The sequence below is a fragment of the Urocitellus parryii genome, chromosome 1, assembly GCF_045843805.1.
Source record: "Urocitellus parryii isolate mUroPar1 chromosome 1, mUroPar1.hap1, whole genome shotgun sequence".
Classification (NCBI taxonomy): Eukaryota; Metazoa; Chordata; class Mammalia; order Rodentia; family Sciuridae; genus Urocitellus; species Urocitellus parryii.
Genome location: NC_135531.1, coordinates 77,732,443 through 77,748,810, shown reverse-complemented (window position 1 = coordinate 77,748,810; position 16,368 = coordinate 77,732,443). Strand labels below are relative to the sequence as shown.

The following is a 16,368-nucleotide window of genomic DNA, read 5'->3' as shown; positions in this document are numbered from 1 at the left end:
CCCTCATCTTCTCTAAGAAAGAATTTCTCAATAAGATTTACTCTCTGTTCACTCTCCTGTATCTCAAGTACTTTATAATTTTCCAGAGTCTATGGTTATTATGCAGAGGTCAGTTCAATGATATCTAACTCGTCTATTTCTGGAAGTAGAATGCAAAATTGCCTCAAGTACTTTTTAAAGATGGACAAGGAAAAGAAATTTTTAAAAAAAAAATTATATTATTATTTTTAGATACCCTTAGAGCATAGTCATAATCAAATCTGTGCCAAGTCAACTAGCAATCATGAAGTTCACCAATAGTTGGTAGACAGACAGTGTGTAACCATGAAACGGAGCTTTTCTCTGTGAAAGAAAAGTGCACACACACACCTGGGAGAAGGAGCAGGTTTATTGTCAGGAGCCTCACAAGGCAGCTTTGTGCAGAGAGAGGGAGAGCAGCAGCAACTCCCCCTTGAATGTTACCTGTTACAGGCTGGAATCGTGGCAGAGCGCTAGGGGTGGGTTTAGTCTTGACCGACATAATAGGCATCCCCTGATCTTGTGAAAGGCAAGTTTGTTTCTTGGGAACAGAGACAGGCAGTTTTCCTGTCTCTCAGAGTGGGGACGGGGAAACAGCATGTCCCTTTATCTTCTCAAGGAGAGAACAGGGAAACCAGTACGTCCCCATCTCAGGGGCCCGTAAGTTGTCTCCTATCTAAGAACAGGAAGAGACCAGCACGTCTCCAGGCCGGTAGGTTTTATCTCGGACTACTTTCTATTTCTTGGGAATAAGAACAGTATTCATAGAGTGGGGGTGGGGAAAAGGAAGATGGCTGCAATTATGCTAACACTCTGTATGTTTGATTATATGGAATTGATTATATGGAATTGATGGCTTCGTGCTTGGTTAAAATTTCAAATCCTAAGATACCAAACCATATGTTTAGGAGAACCATATGTCTAGTTTTTGGTAAAATTACTCCATGTAGTCCATCCAAGTTGCAGTAAAATGTGCATCTTTGTATAGAGCAATAGTTTTATGGTAGTTACTTTAATTAGCTCATTGGGAAAGCATGTGCATAAGAGCTTTAAAATTATTCATACCTTTGGCCTAGTAATTACACTTCTGAGACTCTATCCTATGAAATAATGCTAGAGATAGAAAGAATAATGACCCTTATTCACAAATATTTTTAATAAAGCATTACTTATCATTTTTTCTTTGGTGCTGGGGATTGAACTCAGGTCTCATGCCCTACCACTAAGCTGTGCCCCTAGACCTATAATAATTTTAAAATGATACTATATAAAAGTCCAACAGGAAAAACATACAAACTCAGTAATTTTTAAATGTTTATTAAAAACTTTTAACATAATATCAAGCATACACACACATACAAACACACACACACACACAAACACATATATGCTACTTGAGCTCAACTCTAATTTTTTTAAGTGTTGAACAAAAGACTAGAAGGTAGTTACTTAATGGTAGCTAGTGGAACTTTTAGAATTTTTTCCCGTTTTTCCTCCTATGCTCTTTTTCAATAGTGAGCCAAGAACACAAAATAGTTGTTTTAATCTTATAAAAACTTGTTTCTGAATTTCTGAGTTAGAAAGATCTCTAGAAAAACTGGCTCACCCCTGTACTTTATTGATAAGGAAGCTACCTTATCAATAAGAGACAGAGAATTTAAAATAGTTGTCTAAACTCAAAAAGAAAGTTGGTAGTACTCTAAAACTGACATTTCCTGACTGGACATGACACATATTCTGGTCAATTTCTGTTGTATTCCAGCCTCTGGAATGGGCATGGTTCACATCAGCAATATTTCATTAAAATTATTTTTACATTATTAAATAAAAACGTCAAACTCAATTTTAGCTTGAATGCTCTAGAACCTGGAAAATAGAAGGAATTTTAGAGCTATGCCAATGAATATTTGAAAGATGAGTAAAAGCAAGGTTTCCAACTTTGAGATTTGAAATACCTCATAAAGAACATATATTACATTTTATTTATTAAAAGCTTATTGTTCCTGGGGATGGGGGTGGGGAAGAGTGGTAGAGCACTTGCCTGTCATGTACAAGACCCTGGGTTCCATTCCTAGCACCACAAAAAGATTTAAAAAAAAAAAAACTTATTGTTCCCATGTTAGTGTTATTACTGTTTGCAGTTGTCTGAACAGAAATGACAGGGTACAACATGATCTTATAAATTAGGACTTTCAGTTATGAACTGATCCATCTTTATTATTCTATAATGGTGGTAAAGTACCAGCATTGCTGATAATTATCTCTAAATCATACACTAGACCTTCAACTTAGTTTCAAATTGCCAAACAAGTTCTCCTAAAGTCTAACTGGATAAAAATATTTTTAGTTTTGCATTTCATACCACTGAAAGATAATCCAATGAGAATGTTTAAGGTTAGTAGTGTTTATCTTATCAAAAGTGGTCTGGTCTGTTTGGGTTACTGTTTGGCTTCCAGCTGATCAGGCCTATTTACTAGTTTAAAAATGTTCAGCAATTAACAGTGTTCAAACAACACCAATCTGCTATGTTATTTCAGCTGGGAAAGCAGCTATATGAACCAACCCAACTTTCCTACTAAAAATAAATGATAACACTTTCCACTCACTGGGGAGTGAGCTTTTAGTCCTTTAGGTATGTCACACTGTCACACTGCATAAGAAAATAAGAGAGTGTGAAACAGCTTAGTAATTAAAAACCCAAAAGATATGCCATGTTTTCAGGTTAAAAAATCATAATAAAGCAACTTTGCCAACAGAAACATCATTGCAGGAAGACAAAACAAATACAAAGGGATTTTAAGAGGCAAATTGTGGTCTCTCTTCCATCAAGAACAAGAACCTTCCCTGTTCCCCAAGACTGTTGGGTTATATTAGCAATTTTCAACACATGGTGCAAATCAACAATCTACCTGCTCTTCAGACTTTGACACTTCCCCAGCTGCTAGGCCTGTGCTTAACTAAACAAGTACAGTAGCACAAGTGGAACATTTATGTAACACAAGAACTATAAATGTTCTTTGAGAAACAGGCCTACTCATCCTAAAAGATATGACAAAGGGATGAGAGCATTACATTTCAAAGTAGATTTAAAACTCCTGGGAGGAATATATATTTTTTATACTTGTTGAAGTTAAAACTGTCACATCATTTATTTACTGACAATAAAATGTCCTTTCTTATCTTTAAATAATTTCTAAAAATTCTTTTAAGCACTTACCTGGCATTAGACTCTCCACAAAAGATTTCATACAGATTGTGTAATTTAACTCTTGGAATAATCCTATGAAATGTGAAGACCAACATTAATTCCCATTTTGCAGGTGGAAAAATGGAGACTTGAAAGGTTAAGTAAACTGCGCTAGGTGGCTCAGCTAGTAGATACTAGAGTGTGGTCTGAACTTCAGAGCCTGTGCTTTCTTATATACTATGAGAAAATCAAATAATACTAAAGAAGTTTAGGATGGAAAAGCTATCAAAATACCTGAATTAAACTTTGCAGATAAGATCATAAAGTACAGTCTATCTGCCTTTCTTTTCCCATTGATTGATATCTGTTTAGTGACTTCCCTTACCAATACCATCTTGTTCTTCCACTTCCTGCCCCTTCCTCTTCCACTTTCCAACACACACACACACACACACACACACACACACACACACACAGAGCAGTGGTGGTGGCAACAGCAGCTTCACTATACAGTACCTTTGATAGTAACACACAGGGCAGAAAGAAGTTAATGTTCTACTTAAGCAAATGGACTAAATGTTAAGTATGGCCTCAGACATGGTGGGGTGAAGGAGTGGAGAAGAGGTCATAATTTGTTCAATCGATTGGATGTACCCACTGCTTGTTTATTTCATTTATGGATATATCGGAACAGGAAAGAAAAGTCTTCCACTAGGGTATTTCCTGGATTTCCTTCATTCTCTGCCCAGGCCATACAGCCTGTTGTTTACCTGAACAAAGATAATATTGTCAGTTTTCCAGAACAGAGTGAAAAATGAATTTCTGTAAGTAAATGTGGGTCTCAGTGAAGAAGATTCTATAGATTAGCACCTTCCAGTCAACATGAGAACCAAATTTTTAACCATATCTTATTTTAAGTAAGTGCATGTGGCTATTAGCTATTGCATTGGAAAGAAAAGCCATCAATTTGTCTCAACTACTATTCATTGAGCATCAACAATGTGTTAAGAAAGGTAGAATTTTGCCCCATTTTACAGATAAGGAAGATATGGCTCAAAGAGATTAAGTGGCTTTTCCATGAATTCACAACTAACAAGTGGTAAATTCTGGATTGGATTTTGCACGTACATCTGTCCCCCACAAAGCCCGGTGCTTTTACTGCCAATGCTGGTGTATTATTCAAAAATATTAATCTCCAGTTCCCAGTCTCTGGAAATTTTTATTTAATTATACGGGGGCTGGGCCTCAGCATAGGCACATCCTAAACTTCTACTTTCCAACACCTCTGGGATGACTGAGGCTTCTTCTCCAGTGGTGGGAAACCATTTTTAAAAAGGAGGGCTGTGAAGAAGCTCTGCCTCCACCTCTTGTCGGAAGCATAGTTAACAATTTAATGCTGAAAAAAGAGACCACTCCTTCATTTTGCAGATCGAAGAGCTAAAGTGAGGTCACAGAGCTGTTATTTGTAATAAAGCTGAGACCAGGGCCCAGATATTGAGTTAAAAGTTACAAGCTTCAGCTTCTAGAATGTGGGTAGCAATCAATCACAGGTCAGGAACACTCTGTCCAGGACTGTGGAGCCTAGAGAGCAGTGGGAAGCCCAAGGGCAAACACAGGCTGTGAGCAGGCAGTACCTCACTATTTCTAGAGGTAGGAACACCTGGTTCTTCCACCTGGACTTTTCAGCTTCATCCTCTCCATCCCCTTTAATCACCTCTAGAGTTGTCCAAAGGCCTCTGCACAGCATTCTTCATTGTGACAAAGTTGATTTTAATGGATGGAGCCCTACCCTGGTACACAGTAGGTGCTTAAAATTATAACTGTGAAAAGAATGAAAGCATATTTTCTAATTCAAAGAACTGAAATTTATTCAGCTTCTGTGTGAGCTCAAACATCTGACTATGTATTTGATAAATAACTTTTTTATTTTTTAAAAAAATCAGATACAGAGTCCCTTTTCAGAGTCTTTTTTTTTTTTTTACTTATCTCACAAAAGCAGTTAGAGAAAAATGATATCAATCTCTAAGACCGGCTTATTTTGCCTAGACCTGGGGATGAGTGTTTTTGAGAGGAAACCAGCTCATGTACAGCTAGCACTGAGAACTACTGGTAGTCAAATTCTCAGGCCTTGAAGGGGACAGATGGAGGAGTAAAATCCCATTCCAGATTCTACAACCTTTAAGTGACTGGAAAAGTCACTTATCTCCCAGTTTCACCTGGGAGGGAAAACTACCGATTCTTTGTTAGGTTTCTATTCAAACCTCCTTTACTGGCACAAACATATGGTCATTAAAAAAAAAAAAAAAATTAGGAACCACTTTTTCAAATGTTTAAAGGTAGGCTTTTCTGAAACTGAAAAGGCTTTAAAATGATGAAATAAAAGAGAAAGAGAAAACTGAAAAAGTTGAAGACAGGATTTTATACCATAGCCATGCATACTTCAGGAATCCTGTTAAATAAAGGCAACCTGCCTCTGTCCCTGACTTGGGTCAGGAAAACAGCAAGTCGAGGCCTAGAGGTCAAGGAAGTTAGCAATGCAGGTGCTTGAAGGCAACTGCCATCAAAATAGAAAATGCTGCTGTAAACGATGTCCCTCAGACTAGCTATTTCTTCCTCTCATACAATAAAGGAGTAAAAATAAAGATAATTTGTGTTTTAGATTATCCTCAGGAATAATGTGTGGCTGTAAAATGTGCTGGGGAAATCATCTCTCCATTCAGGAACTCGGCACAGCTGCTCCAATAAGGAGACTGTGTATGTTCTGAAGCTAAATGAAGTTGTATTATAAGAATTTGTCTTTAGAAGCAACAACTCTGAAAGCCATGAGCAAAAAAAAAAGAAAGAAAGAAAGAAAGAAAACAATCTCAATGATGATTGTAGCAAGTGACTTCAAATAGAAACATCCAGTCTGTTGGCAAGTGCCCTTTAGAAGACAGAATTTGAATTCTTCGAAAACAAAATCACTAATCATTCTTATTGGCCTGCTGCTCACAAAAATGGGGAAAACATAGATTTTTCCAAGCTGCATGTTCAAGAATTAGTTTGTTAATTTTGCTTTAGTAATGTAAAAATGAAATAACTCAAGAGTGCAGGAATAATTAACCCAGGGTGCTGAGAGATGTGAAAGAAGGCCAAATGGTAGAAAAAGCCACTTCAAATATCTCCAGACTTCAATTTTAAGCCGTCAATTTTTAAAATCTTATCAGTTTTCCCTATCTCTCAATCCCCTTTTTTCTTTCTTAATAGTAATACAAGCCCCAAATTAACAAACAACAAATAATCCCTCAGAATTTTTAAGCTATTGTCTATACCTTAAAAGGTTAAAGAAATATGAAGTCCAGTATCAAACTGTCCTAAGGAAGCCTGTTTCTCTGGCCTCGAATCTTCCATTCGGGGCCACTGTTCGAGCTAGAGAATCTGAGACAGAGAATCAAAAGACAAAAGTTCAGCTCCTCACTTATCCCCAACCAGGTTTTGCCTTTGAAGAAAGTATGTCACCTCTCTGGAAGTCTTTTGTTTACCCTCTTTGGGGAAGCAAGAGAGGTGAAATTGCTGATTCTTGGTTTGCTTGCCATCAAACCTTTACTGGCACTAACAGAAATATATATGAATCACATGAGCCACTGAAAATTTTTAGTAACCACTTTTTAAAATGCAGTAACCAATTATCAATTATTAACCGATTTTTCTAAAGTTTAAAAGTGGGCAAATTTTTAACAACACCTTTTATTCATCCCAGCATACTCAAAATATTGTCAACATGCATCCAATATAAAAATATTAATATTTTTAAAATATTAGTAATAGTTAACATTCCACTTTTCAACTAGGACTTCAAAATCTAGTGTGTATTTGACACAAGATATTTTAATTCAGACCAGCCACATTTCAAGTGCTGGATAGCCACATATGATTGGTTGTTACTGTTACAGTTAGTGCTGAACATTGTTCTATTTTGGTGAGAAGATCACTTTTGCATCTCTATACTTTATTGTCTCTTCTGCCAAAAAAGAAGGAAAGAAAGAAAGGGAAGGGTGGAGGGAGAAAATTAATAAATAGATAAATTACTAATTTATCATTTGTTGGCATTGTCTGATCAGCAACAAAATGTAGACTCTACCTAGATTACTCAGTTTCAATATCAGAACTTTAATTAATACCAACACTACATCCCTATAATACATTTGGTCTTCAAGTGAATTTTCATTGTCTGGCTGAGTCATTCCTATTGAATTTTATGTCATTAACTCTGAGCTTCACAGAACAAAATGAATATAGTATCATTGTTAATTAAAAATTTGAAAAATATCCAGTACTTTTTGAAAACAGACTAAAATACTAGCTGACCTAAAAGGCTATCGTTTTTCTTCATTTTTTTTCCCACAAACCAACCACTGTACCCCATCAATCATGTTCTATACTTCTCAACCCTCTCACTAAAAAAATACCTAAAGCATCTACAGGCAGTGAAAGTTTAGCAGGTCAAATATCATCTAAATACTGAACTGATTTCCAAAAAAATTCAACAAATACTCTTGAGTACCTTCCACAGAGCAGGAGCCATGTTTAGTGTTGTAGATTCCCACCGTGTGGTTTAATTTCAAAGGCTCAGATAGACCATTATCAGAGGTTCTGATATGTGAGTGTTGGGGCAAAGGAAATGTAGGATTGTATTCTATGGTATCTTTTCCTATAATTAAGCTTCCCTTGAAATCTGACACATTTTTAAATGAACTCCTTTTTATCCCTTCAAACCTATTCTGCCTATAAAATTATGCTAAAACACTACATACTGCTTTTGGCACGTTATAAATTAAAAGTAGCACACTCTCGTTGTAAAAGAAAATAAAAAGTGAAAAGTTATTGCCTCTCTAGATGCATTCCCCAACTGCACCCCTTCAAAGTGACCAGCTAAAGGAGTATTCTAGGATTCTTCAAGCATGTATAAATAAATATATGTGCATACTACACACATATGTGTATGCATATAAATCCATATGTAAGTTATGAGAAAACTTTTTTAAACGTATTTTTTTACTTGTAGATGGACACAATATCTTTATTTTATTCATTTATTTTTTATGTGGGGCTGAGGATGGAACCTAGTGCCTCACACCTGCTAGGCAAGCATTCTACCACTGAGCAACAGCCACAGCTCTGAGAAAATACTTTTTAAGTAATGGGTTAAAGAGAAAGTTCAGCAATATGAGGTTTATTTGTCCCTTATTTTAAAGATTTTGAACCATGGAAAATATAAGCCAGCACCAAGAATTGTAAACACAAAATCTCCCAATTCTTTTGTGCTTTTGCCTGCTTACAGCCAGATATAGTCCATATGTCTAACATGCATCTACAAAGGAAGCAATCATCAATAACTCTTCTTCTGATTTTAAAAAGTAAAATTACTATCCAGAATTTAGGAAATGAAATTCCTATTCTGATTTTAAGAATTAAAATTCTTATCTGGGTGCATGCCTATAATCCCATCAGCTGAGGAGGCTGAGACAGGAGGATCACAAGTTCAAAGCCAGCCTCTGCAATGGCAAGGTGCTAAGCAACTCAGTGATACCCTGTCTCTAAATAAAATACAAAATAGGGCTGGGGATGTGGCTCAGTGGTTGAGTGCCCCAGAGTTCAATCCCTGGTGCCCCCCTCCCACTTCATAAAATTAAAATTTTCATGTGGCAGAAAAATAAAGAAAATAAGTGGGACTTTGGAATAAGTCTTGGAAGAGAGAAAAAGCATTTAAAGTTTTAGGGACCACCTCAGTGTTTTGGGGTTGCTATACCAGAATACCTGAGACTGGATAATTTATAAAGAACAAAAATTTAATTTGGCTCATGGTTCTAAAGATTGGGAAGCTCAATGTTGAAGGGCCACTAGTAGTAGAGTTCTTCTTGCTGTTTCATAACTTCACAGAAAGCCTCACTCGGCATGAGAGAGCAAGAGAAGACTGAACTTGCTTCATAACAAACCCACTACCACATTAACCCATTCACAAGGGCAGAACCCTCATGACCACATCACCTCTTAAAGATCCCACCTCTCGGCACTATTCTACTGGAGATTAAGCTTCCTAGTTTGCGGGATACATTCCAACTATAGCAGGGGCTCTGTTTATATTCTTATATATTTAGCACTTCTTAAATTTATTCATGCAATTAAAGTATTCATTGATCCACTCCCCAAAACATCATTAGTGAATTTGAACACATTCACTCTGAAGCACTTTTGAGGTACTATTATACTTAATCCATAAATAATTTTATATCCCTGCATTTCTAACTCTTCTCCATAAATAACTTATGAAAAATTAAAAATGATATTCTGAGCTGCTATAAACATTGAGGTGGCTGTGTCACTATAGTATGCTGATTTTAAGTCCTTTGGGTATAAACCCAGGATTTCTATAGGTGAATCAAATGGTGGTTCCATTCCCAGTTTTCTGAGAAATCTCCATTCTGCTTTCCATAGTGGTTGCACCAATTTGCAGTCCCACCAGCAATGTATGAGTATACCTTTTTCACCACATCCTCACCAACATTTATTGTTGCCTGAATTCTTTGTGATTGCCATTCTGACAAGAGTGAGATGATATCTTAGAGTAGTTTTGATTTGCATTTCTATAATTGCTAGAGATGTTGAAAACTTTTTCATATATTTGTTGATCAATTGTATTTCTTCTTCTCTGAAGTGTCTGTCAATTCACAATAGTTAGACTATGGAACTAACCTAGGAGTCCCTCAATAGATGAATGGATAAAGAAAATGCGGTATATATACTCAATGGAATATCACTCAGCTTTAAAGAAAAGTGAAATTATGGCATTTGCCAGTAAATGATTGAAGTTGGAAGATACCATGCTAAGCAAAATGAGCCAATCCCACAAAACCAAAGGCCAAATGTTTACTCTAATATGCAGATGCTAATTCACAGTAAGGTGGGAGGCACTAGGGAAGAATAGCTTTACCTTAGATTAGGTAGAGGGAAATGATGGGAGGGGAGAGAGGGAGATGTGGAGATAGGAAAGATGATAGAATGAAACAGACATTATTACTGTATGTATATATGTAACTACATGACCAATATGATTCTGCAACATGTACACTCAGAAAAATGAAATTATATCCCATCTGTGTATGATATATCAAAGTGCATAAATCCATTCTACTATCATATATATCTAAGTAATACAAATTAAAATTTTTTAAAAAAAGAATTATAAGAAAAGTTGAAAAAAATGATATTCTGAAATACCATATTATCTATTCTTCATAGTCCCATTTCTCTTCCCTGGGAAGTGTCAATCTCCCCTTTACTTATATCCTTTATTGAGAACTGATATTATTATTTAGCATATGTCATGTATAACTAAACAGAATAAACTTAAAAATAATTTTGTCTAGAAAGGTACTTTTAAATTAATTTTGTCTAGAAAGGTACTTTTAGTGATTTTAGTAATAGAATAAATGTACATTTTTACCTGTAGCATGACCTGAATTTTATACCCATGAATGCATAAATGTCTAGATATAGATATAGATCTCTGTGTGTGTGTGTGTGTGTGTGTGTGTGTCTGGGAAAGATTGGTATATGCTTCTTAGTAATGACTTTTTAGGTTATGGAGTTGGCAGATGATTTAATTTTCTTTTTTTTCTACTTCTCTACATTTTCCTAGTTTGTCTGCAGGGAATATTATAGGGAACATTAACAACATTATAGGTTAGGCCCTAATGCTTCTGATAGCCATGATTCTTTAATATGAACCACTTAAATTTTTTTCAGAAATGTACTCTGATCTTCTGGATACTTCCACCAGTTCACTGAAAAGAGTGATAAATCTGAGTGTGAATTTCCCACTTTTAAGGAGTGTTAATTCATTCAATAACACAATTAAGTTGCCACCTGATAACCCAATTCATTACAGCTCACCAGACTCCAAACACCCAGTTCATTTCCTCTTCTGTTCTACGTGGGCATATATTTCTTGACTTTGTTAACTGAACCATATTACATTGTGAGGCAGAGATTTCTGTATGTTGTAAGACAGTGAGTTACTTTTCAATTGAAAAACTGCTTGACTTAGTTAGAATCATGAAGAATCTCCCATAACAAAGTGTATCCAGTGTATACTTCTGTTAATGCATCCTGCTTTCAACAGTTTTTAAATAACTGCTTTTCTACAATGTTCCTTAGACCAAAAAGTAGAAAGGACAAGAAGAATAAGCATAGAATCCTGTGATACTATTTATCTATCTAGACTTTGGGTATCATGTAGCTCAGTGACTATTAATACTAGCCACACATTAAATTGGAGAATTTTTAAACATATGATGCCTCAGCCCTACCTCAGATCAATTTGCTCAAAATCTCAGGATGGGGCTTAGGCATGGTATCTATTTTATGTGTGCTAGTCACAATTCTAAGTATTTTTATTTATGCTCAATCATTTAATACTTCACCCATGACATAGGTACTATTGTCCATTTACTTGTGATGAATTGAGGCTTATTGGGTAAATTTACTTAACCCAGTCAGACAATGAAGTAAGTGGCAGATCCAGCATCACACCCAGGTTCCATTACAGCTTGGATTTTAACATCTATTCTCAGAGCCTTTTAACCTGTCTTCCCAGAGCCTTCAGCCTACCACACACTTCCTGGTTCTGTAGAGTTCTATTGGATAAAATATAATCAGAGATGAATGAATGCAAACTATGCAGACTGATTTTAGGGAAAGTTAAAGACACCAGTGCAAATAAGATAGGTGACATAAATTGCATAAAAGACACCTGAAACTATTAAAATCAAGCAGTCTGGCTAGTGATTATCAGGAATAAGTATTCAGCTGAAATAAAGATATCTTCAGGCCATAATCTAAAAGACAGTAAAAGAATGCAAACTGGAGATCCCACAAGTTAAGTCGAGAAGAGTTTCACAGGCCAGGTACATACATGAACCACAAGTACAGGGTTCATTCCAACTTGAGTACTTTGAATATAAATATCAGGTTAGTAAATCTGATTCCCACATGCTACCTACATGCAGAAAGAACCAACTTACATCAGATTAATTTGTGCTACTGCTTTGACTTCAGACACCATTTTATCTTATTATCAACAAAGGTAGAGAAAGTCCCTAATCAAAATATAGTTAAGCTGTTGATATGGGCAGATGGAAATAGTACATGCTAGGTCTACAGAATAGCTGGTGGAAAATGTGGATTTTGATTGCTTGTGTTTGATGGGATTTCAATTTACTTTTAAAAGTAGGTCATAAGTGCCTGCGTGAATTAAAGGAGGAGGATTCTCTAGGGACTCCTGCTGTGTTTTGAGAAATGTCCTTTTGGAGTACAGTGTGCTTTATCCACAGAAAGTAAAGTGCCCTTGAAGATTACAGGCAACAGCTTCTCTCTCCTTGCCAGCATAACCAGAATAGGGTGGAGCCACAGGATTTGACTCCCCTTGGTTATTGTCAGGGGACCAATTACTATATTCACAGCTAACTTAATGGGATCCTGAGTATCTTCATTAAGGGCACAGTAGGCAATAAATGGTTATAAAAGAACCTTGTGAAATTCCCTAGGTATCTATGCCTGGTCTATCTCCCTTCCCTAATACCATCTGTGGATGCACAGATGACCTGGAAATGGAAATTGTGTAACTAATAACTTCTAATTGAAAGAAATTCTAACTTAAGTCTGTGTATACTGTTCATTGAATGTTATATTGTAGTTTACACCTAGGGATTCTAAACCAGTTCTTACTAACCTCTTTGGAACTCTGAAGCTCAATCATCATTAAGTTTCATAACACCTGTGCCAGGTGAAAGAATATTTTTTAAATTCAGTTGAAGGGCAATAGTTTTTGTTAGGAGATGCTTCCGACCTTTGGAGAAATGACTGAGGGATCAAACAATGAGGCTGTTGTTAAAATGCAGATTCTTAGCCACTTTCCAGACTTACTAAATCCATACCTCTGAGGGCTGGGGCCCAGGGATCTAAAGTTTAACAAGCTCCCCAGTCGATTCTATGTACATTAGTGTTTCAGAGCTTCGGCTCCAAGGTGTCACCAACTCAAAGCTAAAATTTACCTGTAACTACCAAATGTTATAATATATTGAAATTTCTAGTATTGCACTTCTTAGTATTCCAACCACACTCTGACTTGCCTATATTATGGTATGTGGTTCTCTGTGTAGCAGAGATTTTTATAGTGATGCTGTACAAGGCTACTAATAACCAATCCTTATGCAGAATACCAATACCATGATTGGTTTGTTCCAAACTTAATCACAACTATTCTCCTCCTTTGGTATGTTCTCTTGTATTCTCTAAAGTAAGGGCAATGTTAATTTTAAGTAATTTTAAGTAAAACCAGCATACGTTTCCCTTATCAATATTTTAAAGCATATTCTTCTTATATAGTTCTTTTCTCTTTTCAGTATTTTTACAAATTTATTCCTATGATTATAAATGGCTTCAACCCCTTAGCAAATATTCTGTTTTATAAAATAATCTTCATAAAGACTATCTATCAAAAGTAAGAAATTGACAAAGCAAAACAGGATGAAATAAGCTTCAGCAACCCAAAAGAAAGGCCATGCCCTCAAGATATGTGAAGCTATGTCCTCAAGCGCTCAAAAATTCTTCTACCTAATCCAAAAGTAACAAATCAAATCTTGAAGAGGGGACTAGGGGTCTTTGAGGGACTATCAAAAGCCAGAAAGCTTGTGAAACTAATAAAGAATAGGTAATACAATGATTTTTTTTTCTTTTGGTGGAAGTTGCCATGCCTGTTTGTTTTTCAGAAAGAAATAACAGCCGGTATAAACACTTGAAGAAAATAACATTTATCTATACACTGAGCTCACACAGAAACTGGAAATTGGAGCATATCTGTGAAAAATTTTAAAAAAAAGTTCAATTGCAGAGGCACTAGAAATCAAACTGCTTTCATAAAGAAAATTCTCCCAATCAGACACCATTCAGTCTAGCTCCATTAGCGTCACTTTTCAAAAGGCAGAAATCTTAAACGGGATGAATCATAACAGCTGGTTCCCACCAACTGCATGTCCACCAGACAGGAAGCTGGTTATCAATGGGTGGTAAGGTGTCGCCACTGTCCAGCCTGCTCAGGCAGAGTGGTAGGGTCTATAGAGGTGGTGGCTCCCTGTGGGAGCTGTCAAAGGAACTTCTGCAGATAGTAGTTTAGTAGGTGGTTATTTTGAAAACTTTTGTTCTTTGACTCTGATGCTGGAAAAACACAAGTTAAATGTCATAGGGCATGGAGGTCTTTGTCAATCCAGGGAAGAAATAAAAGTAATATGGCTATAATTTATCCTGAGTTTACAATCAACATATAAGCTGAATGAAGACTGAAGGAATTGGAATTGTTTATAAATAATTTATTTGCTTTAATAAGAAGATTGAAAGGAAATTTACTAAAGTGCTTCACAGAATTTGTTTCTTTCTAGCACAGATGGTCAAGAGTTAATTCTACTAAAAAGCTACAATAATCATGACAGTGTGGTATTGGCAAAAAGAAAGACACACAGATCAATAAAGAATAGAGAATCCAGAAATAGACCCACATAAATACTATAGTCAATTGATTTTTTTTACATAGGTGCAAAGACAAGTCAATGGAGAAATGACTGTCTTTTTAACAAATGGCACAAATCCAAATGGCAAAAAGAGAACCTAGACACAAATCTCATGTAAAAATTAACTCAAAATGGGCCATAGACTTAAATGTCAGTGTAAAACTATAAAATACTCAGAGGAAAACATATGGGAAAAATCTCTGTGACCTTAAGCTAGACAGAATTCTTAGATATACTACCAAAAGCATCATCCATAAAAGGAAAAAAATGATAAATTAGACTTCACTAGAATTAAAAATGTTTTTGCTTTGCAAAAGACACTTTAAGAGAATGAAAAAAAAAAACAAGCCACAGAGTGGGGGACAAGTTGGCAAATCCCATATCTGACAAAGAACTTAAATTCAGATTATATAGAGAATTATAAAACTTAACCAATATGAAAATAAACCCAACTTTTTAAAAGGACAAAAGATCTGAAAGACACTTCAGCAAAGAAGTTACACAGATGGTAAATAAGCACACGAAAACATGTTCTGTAGCATTAGTCACTGGGAAAATGCAAACTAAAATCACAATGAGATTGTTAAAAGAAAGCCTGAGACCAGTTAAATTTAACAGTTTTCGTGAACAACAGCAACAACAACAAAAGGTTCCAGAACCAGGCAGCATTCCAGACCAAAGATGCCATACCCCAACCACATGTACAGGTTACATTTATAGTCAGAGAAAAGGATGTGGCATAAAGACACAACCTGACAGGCTGCATGGGCACTTACCTTATATGGGCATGATCTGATCAGCTGCAGTCTATGATTGGCTGAAGCTTGAATGTTGTGACTGGCTGAGATTTAGCTGCTTTGCAACAAAAATGAACCACTAAAATTAAAAAAAAAAAACTAACAATAACAAGTGATCAAATGCTGTGAGTATACAAAGAAACTGAACTGTCAAATGCAAAATGGTGCAGTCCCCTTGGGAAAGAGGATACCAAATTGTTGTAAAGTTAAATATATATTTATTACACACAGTAATCTCACCCTTAGATTATCAGAACCATTAGTGAATGTGTATAGGAACTCTACTCATAATCATCCAGAACCCTAAACTGGTAAATAAACTATAGAGCATCCATAAAATGGAATACTATTCAACAATAAAAAATAATAAACTACAGGTAAATACAACACCATGGGTAAATCACAAATGCATTATGCTAAGTGAAAACAGCCAGACTCAAAAGACTACACAGTATGTGTTATTCAATTTATATGACATTCCAGAAAATGCTTAACTACAGTAATAGAAAACAGATCAATGGTTGCCAGGGGATAAGTGTGAATGGAAGAAGGATCAGAACACAAGGAGTTTTTTTAAGGGTGATAGAATTTTATCAAATGTATAAAACTATACACCAAAAAGAACAAATTTTACTGTACATATTTTTTTATTATTGTTTTGGTACTAGAGATTGAACCCAGTGGCATTTTACCACTGAGTTACATCCTTAGTCTTTGTTAAAAAAATTTTTTTTTGAGAAAAGGTCTTGCTAAGTTACTGAGG

At 35.8% G+C, this 16,368-nt stretch overlaps 1 long non-coding RNA gene across 4 annotated transcripts in view; it reads right to left on the bottom strand.

The window, feature by feature from the left end:
• The window catches only part of LOC144255745 (uncharacterized), a 471,309-nt gene that overhangs the window by 444,679 nt on the left and 10,262 nt on the right, over positions 1-16,368 (bottom strand). For 3 of the 4 annotated variants that reach the window (XR_013343913.1, XR_013343911.1, XR_013343912.1), the window contains exon 2: positions 15,585-15,684. The exons of the other annotated variant lie outside the window; for it this stretch is intronic. This is a non-coding gene — a long non-coding RNA (uncharacterized LOC144255745). The remainder of the gene's footprint in view (positions 1-15,584; positions 15,685-16,368) is intronic. 4 annotated transcript variants of the gene reach the window in all.